The following is a 12339-nucleotide window of genomic DNA, read 5'->3' as shown; positions in this document are numbered from 1 at the left end:
AGGCCACTCTGCAGGCCTTCAGTAACACAAAGGCTGCAAAAGGGCATCACTGTCATCTCAAAGGTAATTCATATTTGCTCCCTAAAGCAGCTCAGAACCCAAGGAAAATTATCCCACGTCTCCGAAAGAGGTTGGGCACAGAGCACAAAGGACATGTCCAGACTCTGTGAAGTACATGGATACAGAGAAAAGCAACAGAAAGTGTATGGAACAACTTCTATATGCGGAGAGATTAAAAAAACAGAACTGTTCAGCTGAGACAAAGAGACCACTAAAAGGGGACTATGATGGAGACCTATAAAACTCGTGGTGTGGATAAAGTGAACAGGAACAAGTTACTTTTCACTTCCCACAACACAAAAAACAGGAATTATCCTGTTTTCACTTCAATTCACTTACTGGGCAGCAAGTTTAAAACAAACAACAGGAACAACTTCTTTGCACACTGAAGGCCTGGCTTGACATGATCAATTGCACAAGCCAAGTAGATATTTCTTAGAGGCTACTGAGTGGATAAGGTTGGTCTGAGAGGCTACTTCAAAAAGTACACGCACACATCCTGTGGAGCTTGTTGCCAGGGAACATTGGGAGGCCAAAAATATAAATGGGTTTGAAAAAGAATGAGATAAGTTCACAGAAGATGTCGATCTGTGCTATTCACCAACATTTATCAGGAATACAACCCTGTGCTTCAGGTGTTTCTAAACTTTCCACTGTCAGAAGGTGGGACTGGACCACAGGGAAGGGCCCTGTGCTGTTAATTACCACTGAAACATCAAGTACTGGTCACTGTCAGAAGACAGGAAGCAGGAACGTATGGGCCATTGGGCTGACCTAGCACAGCCATTCTTTCGTTAATTCTCTGTAAATGGTATTTTTCTTATTTTCACGCACCTGCCAGAATTTGGATCTTAGTAAATACTTCACAAATTCTTAACTTTTTAGGCTATTATACATTATACATTTACTGTTTTAATACAAGCAAGGCAGAACCCAGAAGCAGACTCCCCCAGGCTCAATATCCCTAGCATTTCAGGGGATGACACCACTACTAGCTAAGCCACCTACTCAAAAGGGAATGAAATGGAGTAAGATGAGGCCATTCATAAAACCAGCAATAGTATGTATGACACATATTACTGCTGTCTTGCAAATGGATTCATAAAAATAAGTTATTTTTTTAAAAGCCCACTACATATAGCAACAGAATTTAGCAAAGAACTATCAGAACGGTTGCCACACATATTTGATCTATCTTGCAGCACCATCTTGTGGGTACTTTGCACTGCTACAAACACAGCACTCCATGTAGGTGAAAAACCCCTAAGAAAAGGAACTACAAACATTTTCTATAAAGACAGACAACTGGAGCAGGCAGTTTTCAATTGGTGAAATTAATATTGGATTCCCTCCCCTGCAAATACATTTGTCCCTATAAACTGTCCATAGGCATTTTCCATATACATTTTATAGTGACTTGCGTCCTTCATTTAGCCTTTTCTTTTTACTTCAAATTCCATTTCTCCTTTTCCTCTCTCCTACTATCACTATTTCCCCCTCTATTGACTCTTCCTTCCTTCCTACCCAGTGTCTTTCCTTTCCCCCCCTCACCCCATTACCTCTCTATAAGGGTTCTCAAGATATTTAACACTGTGGGCTGCAGATGCAGCTCTATGCCTATGTCTACGCTTGCCCCCTTCTTCAAAGGGAGCATGGCAATCAGGGTGATGGAGATTACTAATGAAGTGCTCTGGTGCATCTGCAGCACTTCATTTGGCAAATTCTCCCCCACGGCAACTTCGAAGTGCCTTTACTCAAAATTTTTGAGTAAAGGCACTTCGAAGTGCCCACAGCTACACGGCATGCCAACACTTTGAAGTATGACACTTCGAAGTTGCCGTGGGTGAGAATTTGCCTAATGAAGTGCTGTATACGCACCACAACATTTCATTAGTAATCTCCCGTCACCCTGATTACCTTGCCCCCTTCTTTGAAGGGGGCAAGTGTAGACACAGCCTCCATGTGTTATATGGGCCACATAACATACATTACCTATATCAGTAGTTCTCAACAGGAGTACCCTGGGGTACTCCAGGGGTACATCAACTCATCTAGCTCTTTGCCTAATTTTACAACAGGCTAACATAAAATGAATTATGACTTGTTTGTACAGCTCTGTGTTTTAAGCACCCAGATTTAAATACAATATTTATATTAAATTCATTTATGTTATAATTTTATGGTAAATGTGACAAGGTAAGCAATTTGTCAGTAACAGTGTGTTGCAACACTTTTGTATTTTAAGGTCTGATTTTGGAAGCTTTTAAAAGGGAGGTGAAAAACTTTGGTCTTGCATGCTCCCATCTAACTCCCAAAAGACTACACTTACCTGTAAAGGTTGAGAACCACCACTCTGTAATAATCAGGCAATTATTTAGAAAATGTTTTCAGAAGTTCTAGAACACTAAACATACTAGTAACACTAGACTGTGGTACAACTTGCTCTAGTACAGTAGAACTAATGTGTTCAATGGGTAGAAAAAAATTGTGCATCTGAAAATTGTAGGTACTCGGGTATGTTATAAAAAAAACTTTAAGAAACACTTACCTATATGGCCCTGAGTATGTCTCAGGGCCTGCAACTTTGTGCTGACAAACAGCACACTGACTGAGAAGTAACCATTCTACAGCTTCGACCACTTCCCTCATTCCCCCTTAAATCTCTTCCTCTCCTCCCACATCTGCAGTGGCTTCATCTACATGAGCCCTGCTCCCACTTGTAGCCACTCACCAAGTTTCACCATATCAAGGACTCCCGACACATGTTCCATGTGTGTTTGACATTATCTAGAATGGACTAGAACTTAGACACTCATGTTCTACCACTATTACTGACATTGTGCTCCACAACAGGCTCATCTCTTCAGCACAGATCTATCAGGACTTACTGTCACCTCCTCCAGCTACAGTTATGAAACTTCTGACAGGCCCATACTACAACTTCAAGGCTCAACCTACCTGTTGTTCCCACATTTTTCCAGCTACGCACATTCCCCAAACCCTTCATCTCTCTACCATGCATACCTCTTATGTTCAAGGGTCTAGTCCACAAGAAAGCAAGGGTTTCTCCAGGAAGTTAAAGAAAGGCCATTACCAATGCTTCTGCAGATAAAACAAATTAGTTGTACCTACTGCCTCAGTTTGACCCCTAGAACTTAGTCCTAATAAGTTTGGGTGACTATGAACATTAATTCACTGCAGCACTAACACAACACACACTGGCCTCTCCCCTGCATGCTCTCCTGCACCACCCAGTAGGATGGTACATTTCATCTCAGAGCAATAATACGTTTTCTTCAATGAAAATTTAACATTCACCGATTGATGAGACATTATCAGTCAACCACTGGAAGCTCAGCCATTGTAGAACACTGATAGAATGAAGGTGTAAACTCTAAGAGAAATTATTTTGGATTAAACCCAGATTCTACAGAAATAAAATACGCTTGTATAAGACATTCACTAAAAGTTGTAGAATAATAAAAGATTATATCTTTTCTCTGAAAACTGGCCTGTAGAATGAGAGAACTATGCCAGAACACAGAATTCTATAGGTTTTAAAAACAGATCTTGAAAGCCTTTTACATAGGGCAAATATATTGTAACTGTCTTTTCCTGTTGTTTAAAACTGTGATCATCACCATGCTCATGTTAAATTCATAAGATACACTGGACATTAGAGCCGTCTCTACACGTGCACGCTACTTCGAAGTAGCGGCACTAACTTCGAAATAGCGCCCGTCATGGCTACATGCGTCGGGCGCTATTTCGAAGTTAACTTGGACATTAGGCGGCGAGATGTCGAAGTCGCTAACCCCATGAGGGGATAGGAATAGTGCCCTACTTGGACGTTCAACGTTGAAGTAGGGACTGTGTAGTCGTTGCGCGTCCCGCAACGTCGAAATTGCCATGTCCTCCATGGCGGCCATCAGCTGAGGGGTTGAGAGACGCTCACTCCAGCCCCTCAGCTCAATGGTGGCCGCATGGAGCGGCCCCTTAAAGGTCCCCTCCCCCTCCCTTCCTGTGCAGGAAGCTGAGGGAACATGCAGGCAGCAGCCCAGACACGCGGCCAGCCTGCACGTCCCTGAGCCAGCACAGCCACCCACCCAGCTGCGATGGCTGCCCGGCAGCCCCCCCCAACGCCCCCAGGGGACCCCCCCCCAAGGGGAGCCAGGGCAGCCAGGCTGGCAAGCGGCAGCAGGGCCCCTCCTGGATGGAGGCCGAGCTGCGGGACCTGCTGGGGCTCTGGAGCGAGGAGGAGGTGCTCCAGGTAATGGGGAGCAAGAGGCGGAACGCAGATGTGTTCGCTCGGCTGGCCGACGGCCTGGCTGCCCGGGGTCACCCTGCCCGCACTCCTGATCACGTCAGGAGTAAGGTGAAGGAGCTGTGGCAGGGTTACTCCCGGGCCCGGGATGCGGCCAGCCGATCTGGGGCCGCCCCCATCACTTGCCCCTTTTACAGGGAGCTCAGGGACATCCTGGGCCCCCGGCACACCTCCTCCCCTCCGGCCACCCTTGATACTTCGGCCGACGAGCCCCAGCAGGCCCTGCAGCCAGAGTCCGCCCCGGAAGTAAGCCCCGCACCCCGGGACATCGCGGCAGGAGGAGGAGAAGAAGGGGGGCTCCTCCTCTGCAGAATCTGGGCTGCAGATCCTCCTCCGACCCCCGGGGATCTCCAGACCGTGGGAGTGGACCGACAGGTATGTACCCCCCTCTGGTGTACACCCCTGGGCTCGAGGGGCGGGGGGTAATAGATATGTGTCCAGGGCCCTCCACGCTCACATGGCCATGGCCCCAAGGACAGCAGGGCCATGGCCCTCACAGCAGTGCATCAGCCCCTGCCCCCCGCCACCCCGCACGACAGTGCCATGCCCCATCCCCGGGGCAGGGGGGAGCGGAACCTCGAGGGGCCACCGGGAGGAGGGGATAGGACACCCCGCAGCAGCAGCAGCAGCAACAGCAGCAGCAGCAGCAACAGCAACAGCATGTGATGGATTGGGGGGGAGTGCAAAAGGGAGACTCAGGCTAGATACGAGCACAAGTGCCGAATAGCTCCCAGGGGCAAAGGATGATCCTGGGGCTACAGCTGGCAGGTGACACCTCTGCCCTGAACAAAGAGGAGGGAGGAGCCGAGCTGGCTTGGAATTGAGTGGGGAGGGCGGGGGCCACAGGTAGAGGCTAGGGGAAGGGAGAGCTGGAAGGCAGCCAGCCTGAGGAGGGGGAAAGCTGCATCCCAGAGGGGCACCCCTGGGAGTCTTCTCCCCACGACGGGTTGGAAAGACTGTCTCTTCCGACAGCTGGTGCTGTCACTCCTGGGAGAAACTGGGCATCTGTGGCCTAAGAAACCGCTCCTGCTGTCAGACTCTGCGGAGTGAAGTGAGAGTCGCTCCCACCAGGGGACGGGGTGCAGTGCAGGGGGACCCCTGAACCCCATCCATCACAGCAGCATCTCCTGGGGACGGGGACAGGGAACCTGCAGCACAGGGTTGTGGGGACAAAGGACACGGCTCGGGGCCCACACTAACGCCTGTCTCCGTTCTTCTTCCCCCCCTCCTCTCCTGTGTCCTGCACCTGCACCATCGGAAGGACCGGAAGAGAGCGCCGGTGAGGCATCAGTGGTCCCGGAGAGCCCTCCGGGACCATCGCTCCAGGCCAGCCCCTCGGCCGAGGACCGACCGCCCCACGGCGGGCTAGACGGTGGACCCCGCGCCACCAACAGCCGACGGCGACGGACCTCCAGCTGCTGGCCATCCACCGACGGCAGCTGGAGTTCGCGGAGCAGCACCTGCAGCTGCAGGAGCAGGCGCTGGTCTGGCGCCAAGAGGCATGGGGGGCCTACATGGAGACTTTCAACTGCCTGGTGGACTACCTGGCCCCCCGTGCCGCGCCGGCTGCCACAGCGCCCGCCGTGCCTGCTCCACCAGCCGCACCACCAGCTGCTCCGCCCGTCTCCGTCCCGTCCGCCGTCGCCCCGCCACCCACCGCCAAGGGCTGGAGCGCCGAGGGACCCCTGGAGCCAGCTGAGACTCGCCGGGGATATCTTCCGGTCCGGCCCACCCCCAGCCAGCCCCGGACAGGGCTGCGGCCGCGGCGGGGCTCCCGGCCGCCCACGCCCAGTGCCGGACTGTAGGGGCGAGGGGCCCGGGACGTGGCCCCCCCCTTGTATATAGTTTGAACTTATTATTTTGTGCCCCCCGTTTGCCCCTTCCCCCCATGTAAATAGTTCTCCCCTTTATCCTCCCTGGTTTTCATTTTATTAATGAGGACACTTGTTTCTTACGAATGTTTTATTAGTACATATGACTTTGTTTCCACATGTTGTATTTAGTTTGTTCTTGTTTTATATATTTACAGTTAAAAAAAAAAGTTCTCAAAGAAAAACCAGTTTGAGTTCAGCCACAAGTGCGTGCTGTCATTTGTCCAGGAAAAGTGGGAGGGGGGTGTGGTTGGGTGCTCCATGGTGTGGGTGTTGGGGCAGGAGTGTGGTGGAGGAAGGGGCGGGCAGTGGGGGGCCTGGGCAGAGTTCACCCCGCGGCCTCATCATTGAAGTCGGCCCGCAGGGCCTCCCGGACCCGGGTCCCCTCGGGGTCCACCTGCCGACTGGGGGCAGCAGGTGGCTGGACGTTGGCCCTGCCAGCCTCCACAGCCCAGCCCTAGAAAAAGGTCTCCCCCTTGCTCTCCACCAAATTGTGCAGGGCGCAGCAGGCACCCACAATCTGGGGGATGTTGTTGGGGCCCGCATCCAGGCGGGTCAGGAGACATCTCCAGCGTCCCTTCAGGTGGCCAAATGAGCGCTCCACCACCTGGCGCGCGTGGTTCAGGCGCTCGTTGAAGCGCTCCTGGCTAGTGGAGAGATGGCCCGTGTACGGGTGCATGAGCCACGGCCGGAGGGGGTATGCCGCATCTGCAATGACGCAGAAGGGCATGGTGATGTCCCCCAGAGGGATCTCCTGCTGGGGGATGTAGGTCCCCGCCTCCAGCCGGCGGCACAAGCCTGAGTTCCGGAAAAGCCGGGCGTCGTGGGTGCTGCCAGGCCAGCCCACATAAATGTCCTGGAAACGTCCCCGGCTGTCCACCAAGGCCTGGAGGACGACGGAATGGTAGCCCTTGCGATTCAGGTATCGTCCTCCACTGTGATGCGGGCCATGGATGGGGATGTGAGTCCCATCCAGAGCCCCGAAGCAGTTGGGGAAGCCCAGGGTGGCAAAGGCTGTGATGGTGGCATCTGGGTCCCCCAGCCTCACGAGCCTGTGCAGGAGCATGGCATTGATGGCACGCACAACCTGCACAGAAAGCACATGGGACAGCACCAATGAGGGGTGAGCAGGGTGTGCGTGGCCCTGCCCTGCCCTGCCCTCCACTGCCCTCCCCCGCCCTGGCCTCCCCCACCCTGGCGTCCCCTCCCCTCCCCTCCCCTCCCCTTTCCTCCCCTGCCCTGCTCTCCCCCCGTGGGTTCTCTTACCTCCATGAGGACAGCCCCGACGGTGGCCTTGCCGACACCAAACTGCTGTCCCACGGATCAGTAGCTGTCGGGAGTGGCCAGCTTCCAGACAGCGATGCCGACCCGTTTCTCCACTGTGAGGGCATGCCGCATGGCGGTGTCCTGGTGCCTTAGTGCGGGGGTGAGCCACTGGCACAGCTCCATAAATGTCTGCCGGCTCATCCTGAAGTTCCTGAGCCAGCGGTCGTCGTCCCATTCCCCAAGCACCAGCCGCTCCCACCAGTCGGTGCTGGTGGGGTACCTCCACAGACGCCGGCGTGTGAGGCGGGGGCGGGGTGCTGCAGGGTTGGGGGTTGAGCCCTGCTGCCCTGAGGGCAGCCCCTCCTCCAGGGTAGCAAGGAGGTGCTCAGCTGCCTCCCGCATGGCATGGATCAGGGCAAGCCCTGCTCCTGCCGGGAGGGCTGGGTGGACCTCTGGCTGCTGCTGCTGCTGCTGCTGCTGCTGGGGGTCCATGACTGCGGCGCCCAGGGTCTGTGTGCCTATGGCTCCTCAGACCGCGTACTGTGCAGGCTGAGTGTGTCTGGGAGGGGCCCTTTAAGGGAGCGGCTAGCTGTTGCCCCGAAAGCGCTAGTCCGCCCTGTGACCCTGTCTGCAGCTGTGCCTGGCATCCCTATTTCGATGTCTGCTACTTTGGCGTGTAGACGTTCCCTCGCTGCGCCTATTTCGATGTTGGGCTGCGGAACGTCTAAGTTGAACATCGACGTTGCCAGCCCTGGAGGACGTGTAGACGTTATTCATTGAAATAGCCTATTTCGATGTAGGCTTCACGTGTAGACGTAGCCTAGGAGTGGAATGCTTGAAGGGAATGCTAAGCGAAGATTGTTGAGATTGGCTGCCCTAAAAACATCTTCATTGAAAGAGGAGTGAGGTATTTCTTCTCTTTTTGTTTTGGAAGTTTAAGGAGCGTCTCTCATTTGGTGGACAATCTTGGCCTGGAGTGAACAAGAAAGGAAGGGCAAACAACCAGGGTACACAGTTTGGTTCCATCCTATGGAGCTGGAAGTGTGACATTTTTATTGGGACTGAAATCATGACACAAGACTTCCAACACTTTCAGTATGTATGGCAGTCACATTTGATAACCACTGGGTCAAATGGATCATCATCTTTGTCAAGTTAGGCCATGGTGTAGGGACAGGGTGGAATTGCTTTTTGTCAGTTACTCGTCAGATGGTTTTTGCAAGTCAATCAAATTCTTCCATCCTGCAAAGTACCACGTATACTACAGCAGACAGTGCTTTAGAAAGGCATGGGATAAAAAGTGTGAGGCGCAGCATTTGTTTCCTTCTTATTTGGAATCAAGTCTCCCCACTGGCAAGCTGAGGTGAACATAATTGTTTCTACCATCTGCACAAATTCCCATCTCTTTGGTTGTAAATAAAGATGAAGTTTCTCATTCCCTATTGCTGTGGTGTAGTAAACACTCCTAGAAAGTTAATTATGACAGAATGGGGGATAATGTCATTTTTTAGTTCAAGGAAAAAATAATTTCATTATTTTTTTTCAGAAACACTGAGAATTGTATTCCGGTAAATGCTCTGGCTCCTAGAAAAAAAAGGAAGTCTAGAAAAAGTGTGGTTTAGTTTTTTTTCTTTTAACAATAATGAAGTTAACGTAATTCAACTATTCAAATAAAATGCCTAGCTCTTATAGGCTGTGTCTACACTAGCCCAAAACTTTGAAACGGCCATGCAAATGAAATACGCATTCAGCGCCTCATTAGAATGCCGATGGCCGCGGCACTTCGAAATTGACACAGCTCTTAGCTACACGGCTCGTGCAGATGGGGCTCCTTCTCGAAAGGACCCCAGCAACTTCGAAATCCCCTTATTCCTATCTGATGTTAGGAATAAGGGGATTTTGAAGTTCCCAGGGTCCTTTCAAAAAGGAGCCCTGTCTGGATGAGCCGTGTGACAGCAAGATGCGTCAATTTCGAAGTGCCACTGCCGCCCACCTTCTAATGAGGCGCTGAATATGTAGTTCAGTGCTTCATTAGTCAACTTCAAAATGGCCATTTCCACTGGCCATTCCATTGGCCATTCCATGGCCATTTCAAAGTTTTGGGCTAGTGTAGACATAGCCATAGAGTAGCCATTACACAGATCTGTACAATTAGTACGTATATTTCTGAAGCACAAACCTCTGGGGCACACAAGTTGATTATCCAAAAATATTGTTTTCAATAATGCATACTTTAATGAAGCAGCCAATTCTCACATTTACAAGGAGTTGGGGTAAAGGCATGCATCCAGGCCAGACTCTCACAAGAGCTGCAAGAAACTTGGATGGAGAATGCCTAAGGCCAATACTGTGGAAGACAGAGGACCAATGGTTACAGTTTTAGGTGACAAATGGCTGACAAGCAGCAAGAGTATACAACTCAGAGAAATCAAAGCATACGGTACAAACAAATTGTGGGGTTGCATTTTCTAGCAACACAGAGAGATACCATCATTTAAAGTACCTCATTCATTCAGAATATTTTTGCAAAATTTTTCCATGAAACCAGCCAGATATTTACACATCCATTTGAATTTCATCATCTTCAGACACAGGCTTGGTTGCCACTAATATGATATCCAAGTGGCACACGTTCTATCCTTGGAAATAAAGGAAGCCAAAACAAAGAACCAACCGCAAACTGAAGAACAAAAAACGTAGAGAAACAAGCAAAATGCAAAACAGCAATTGGTCATCTCTTCAATCCAGTATTCCAAAGTTTTACAATTTATCATTTAATGTAGCTTTGGTATTTCTAATAAAATGAATAAATCTTTTCTATAAAGCTTTGAAATCCGTCATCTGATCAATACTTTCATGTACTAAATATTAATAAGCAGCTACCTGTGCCTTCTCTAGATAGCAATTCTTAACAACTGTGCCCTTTTTTCTTTTTTTTGTATCTCAATACAATAAAGAATGAGGGTTACCCCTCTTTTAAAGGTGATCTCAAGTTGGTTTTAAAATATTGGACATGAACCTTTTTGCTTCTTAGGGGTTAGAAAGGCAGCCTGATATTTCAGAAAAATGAAAAGAGTGAAGCATTCTGCTTTTAAAAAAATTGAAGCATACAGTCTCTAATATGGTATGTATTGATTTCACAATTACATTTTAAACTTCTTTCCAAAATTGAGAATCCTTGAAACAAAAATATACAGGAGAAGTTGTTATAAAGGTCGGTTTTGAAATCATTAGATCACAGAGACTATGTCTACACAAGCATCCCCGTTTCAAAAGGGGGATACTAATGAGACACTGGGATATGCTAATGAGGTGCTGGAATGAATATGCAGCACCACATTAGCATAATATCAGCCGTGGTGCTTCCAAAGTGCCGCTTTCAATCGCAAGTGGCTCGTCTAAATGGGGTCCTCTTTGAAAGGACCCTGCACACTTTGAAATCCTCTTATTCCTATAACCAAATAGAAATAAGGGGATTTCAGAGTGTGCGGGGTCCTTTCGAAAATGACCCCATGTAGACGAGCCGCATGCAATCAAAAGCAGCACTTTTGAAGCACTGTGGCCTCCATTATGCTAATGAGTCAATGCATATTCATTGCGACGCCTCATTAGCATATCCTGGTGTCTCATTAGCATCCCCCTTTCGAAAGGGGAGTGCTAGTGTTGACACAGCCAGAATAATATGCTACATCTTTAGCATATTCCACACCTTAAATACCTAAGGTCCAATCCCATTGCCCTTTAACTATACAACATTGCCTGAATATGAGCTGGACTAACTGGTAGGAATCAAGTTCACTGCTGCAACTAGAATTCTATCAATGCATTTCTATTAGTGCTTTGTAAAATGAAAGTCTTTGAATAATTTCCTTTCTTAAAATGAAGATATAAAGAGCAATAACAAAGTTAATACAGCATATAGATAGTTAAAAAAACCCTTATTTCTGTAAGCTTAGGGGGTTATTTTTTCTGACCCAAAATCAATATCTGTCATATATTAATCAAGTACCTGTGCTTGCAAACAAAGTGCCAGTAGCTGTATTTGTAGGTAGTTTTCCATTATTCAACTGCTTCACTCTTTTCAGGTGAGATTTCCCATTGTAATGAACCTGAGCTTGTGCTGCAGAGTTCAGCTGTATGTTGCACACTTCACAGAAAGAAAATAGTATCTTCTTTTTTTCTTTATTTAATTGATAGTCTGGTCTGTCATTCCTCAGTCCTTTCTCTTCAAAGCCCTGTAGAAAAGTAGATGGATTCATAATTCCATCTTTGAAGGTGAGGTCAGGACTTCCTGGGTGCTTCATACCTACAAAAGGAACATAGTGTTGATGCCAAAGATTAAACAGTAATGCTTACTCCTAAGTAAATAGCTTATTTCTCCAAACTTATTACCCACGTACTGAACACTGAGGACCAGGTTGACAAAAAAAATAGTTTCCCAACTATGCATGATGATGCCCGAGCTATTAATGCAGAAATGTGCATTTATGTCACCTCAACGAGCTCAGCAATAATAAGCTGGTAATCTGTAACTCTCAATGAATAACCGTAGTCATTATATTGTTCCACCAATTCTCTAGAATAGAGAAAAAGTAAAAGTGAAAGAGGAAAAAAAGTTGAGTATTTCCACCCAGAAGAGATTAAGGTTCATTTTCCTCCTCTCCACTGCAAATGGGCTCCGCAGCTTTTTGCTTGCTGGTACATTGAATACTGTGCAAAATCATGAAAGGCAAATTCCACTTGAACTGAGGCCTCTGTTGGAACCAAAAGACAACGCACTGAAACTGGCAGGGGTAGACACACCTACATCCCACCACC

The sequence above is a fragment of the Carettochelys insculpta genome, chromosome 8, assembly GCF_033958435.1.
Source record: "Carettochelys insculpta isolate YL-2023 chromosome 8, ASM3395843v1, whole genome shotgun sequence".
In the NCBI taxonomy this organism is placed as follows: Eukaryota; Metazoa; Chordata; order Testudines; family Carettochelyidae; genus Carettochelys; species Carettochelys insculpta.
Note: the sequence above shows the minus strand (reverse complement) of the source record.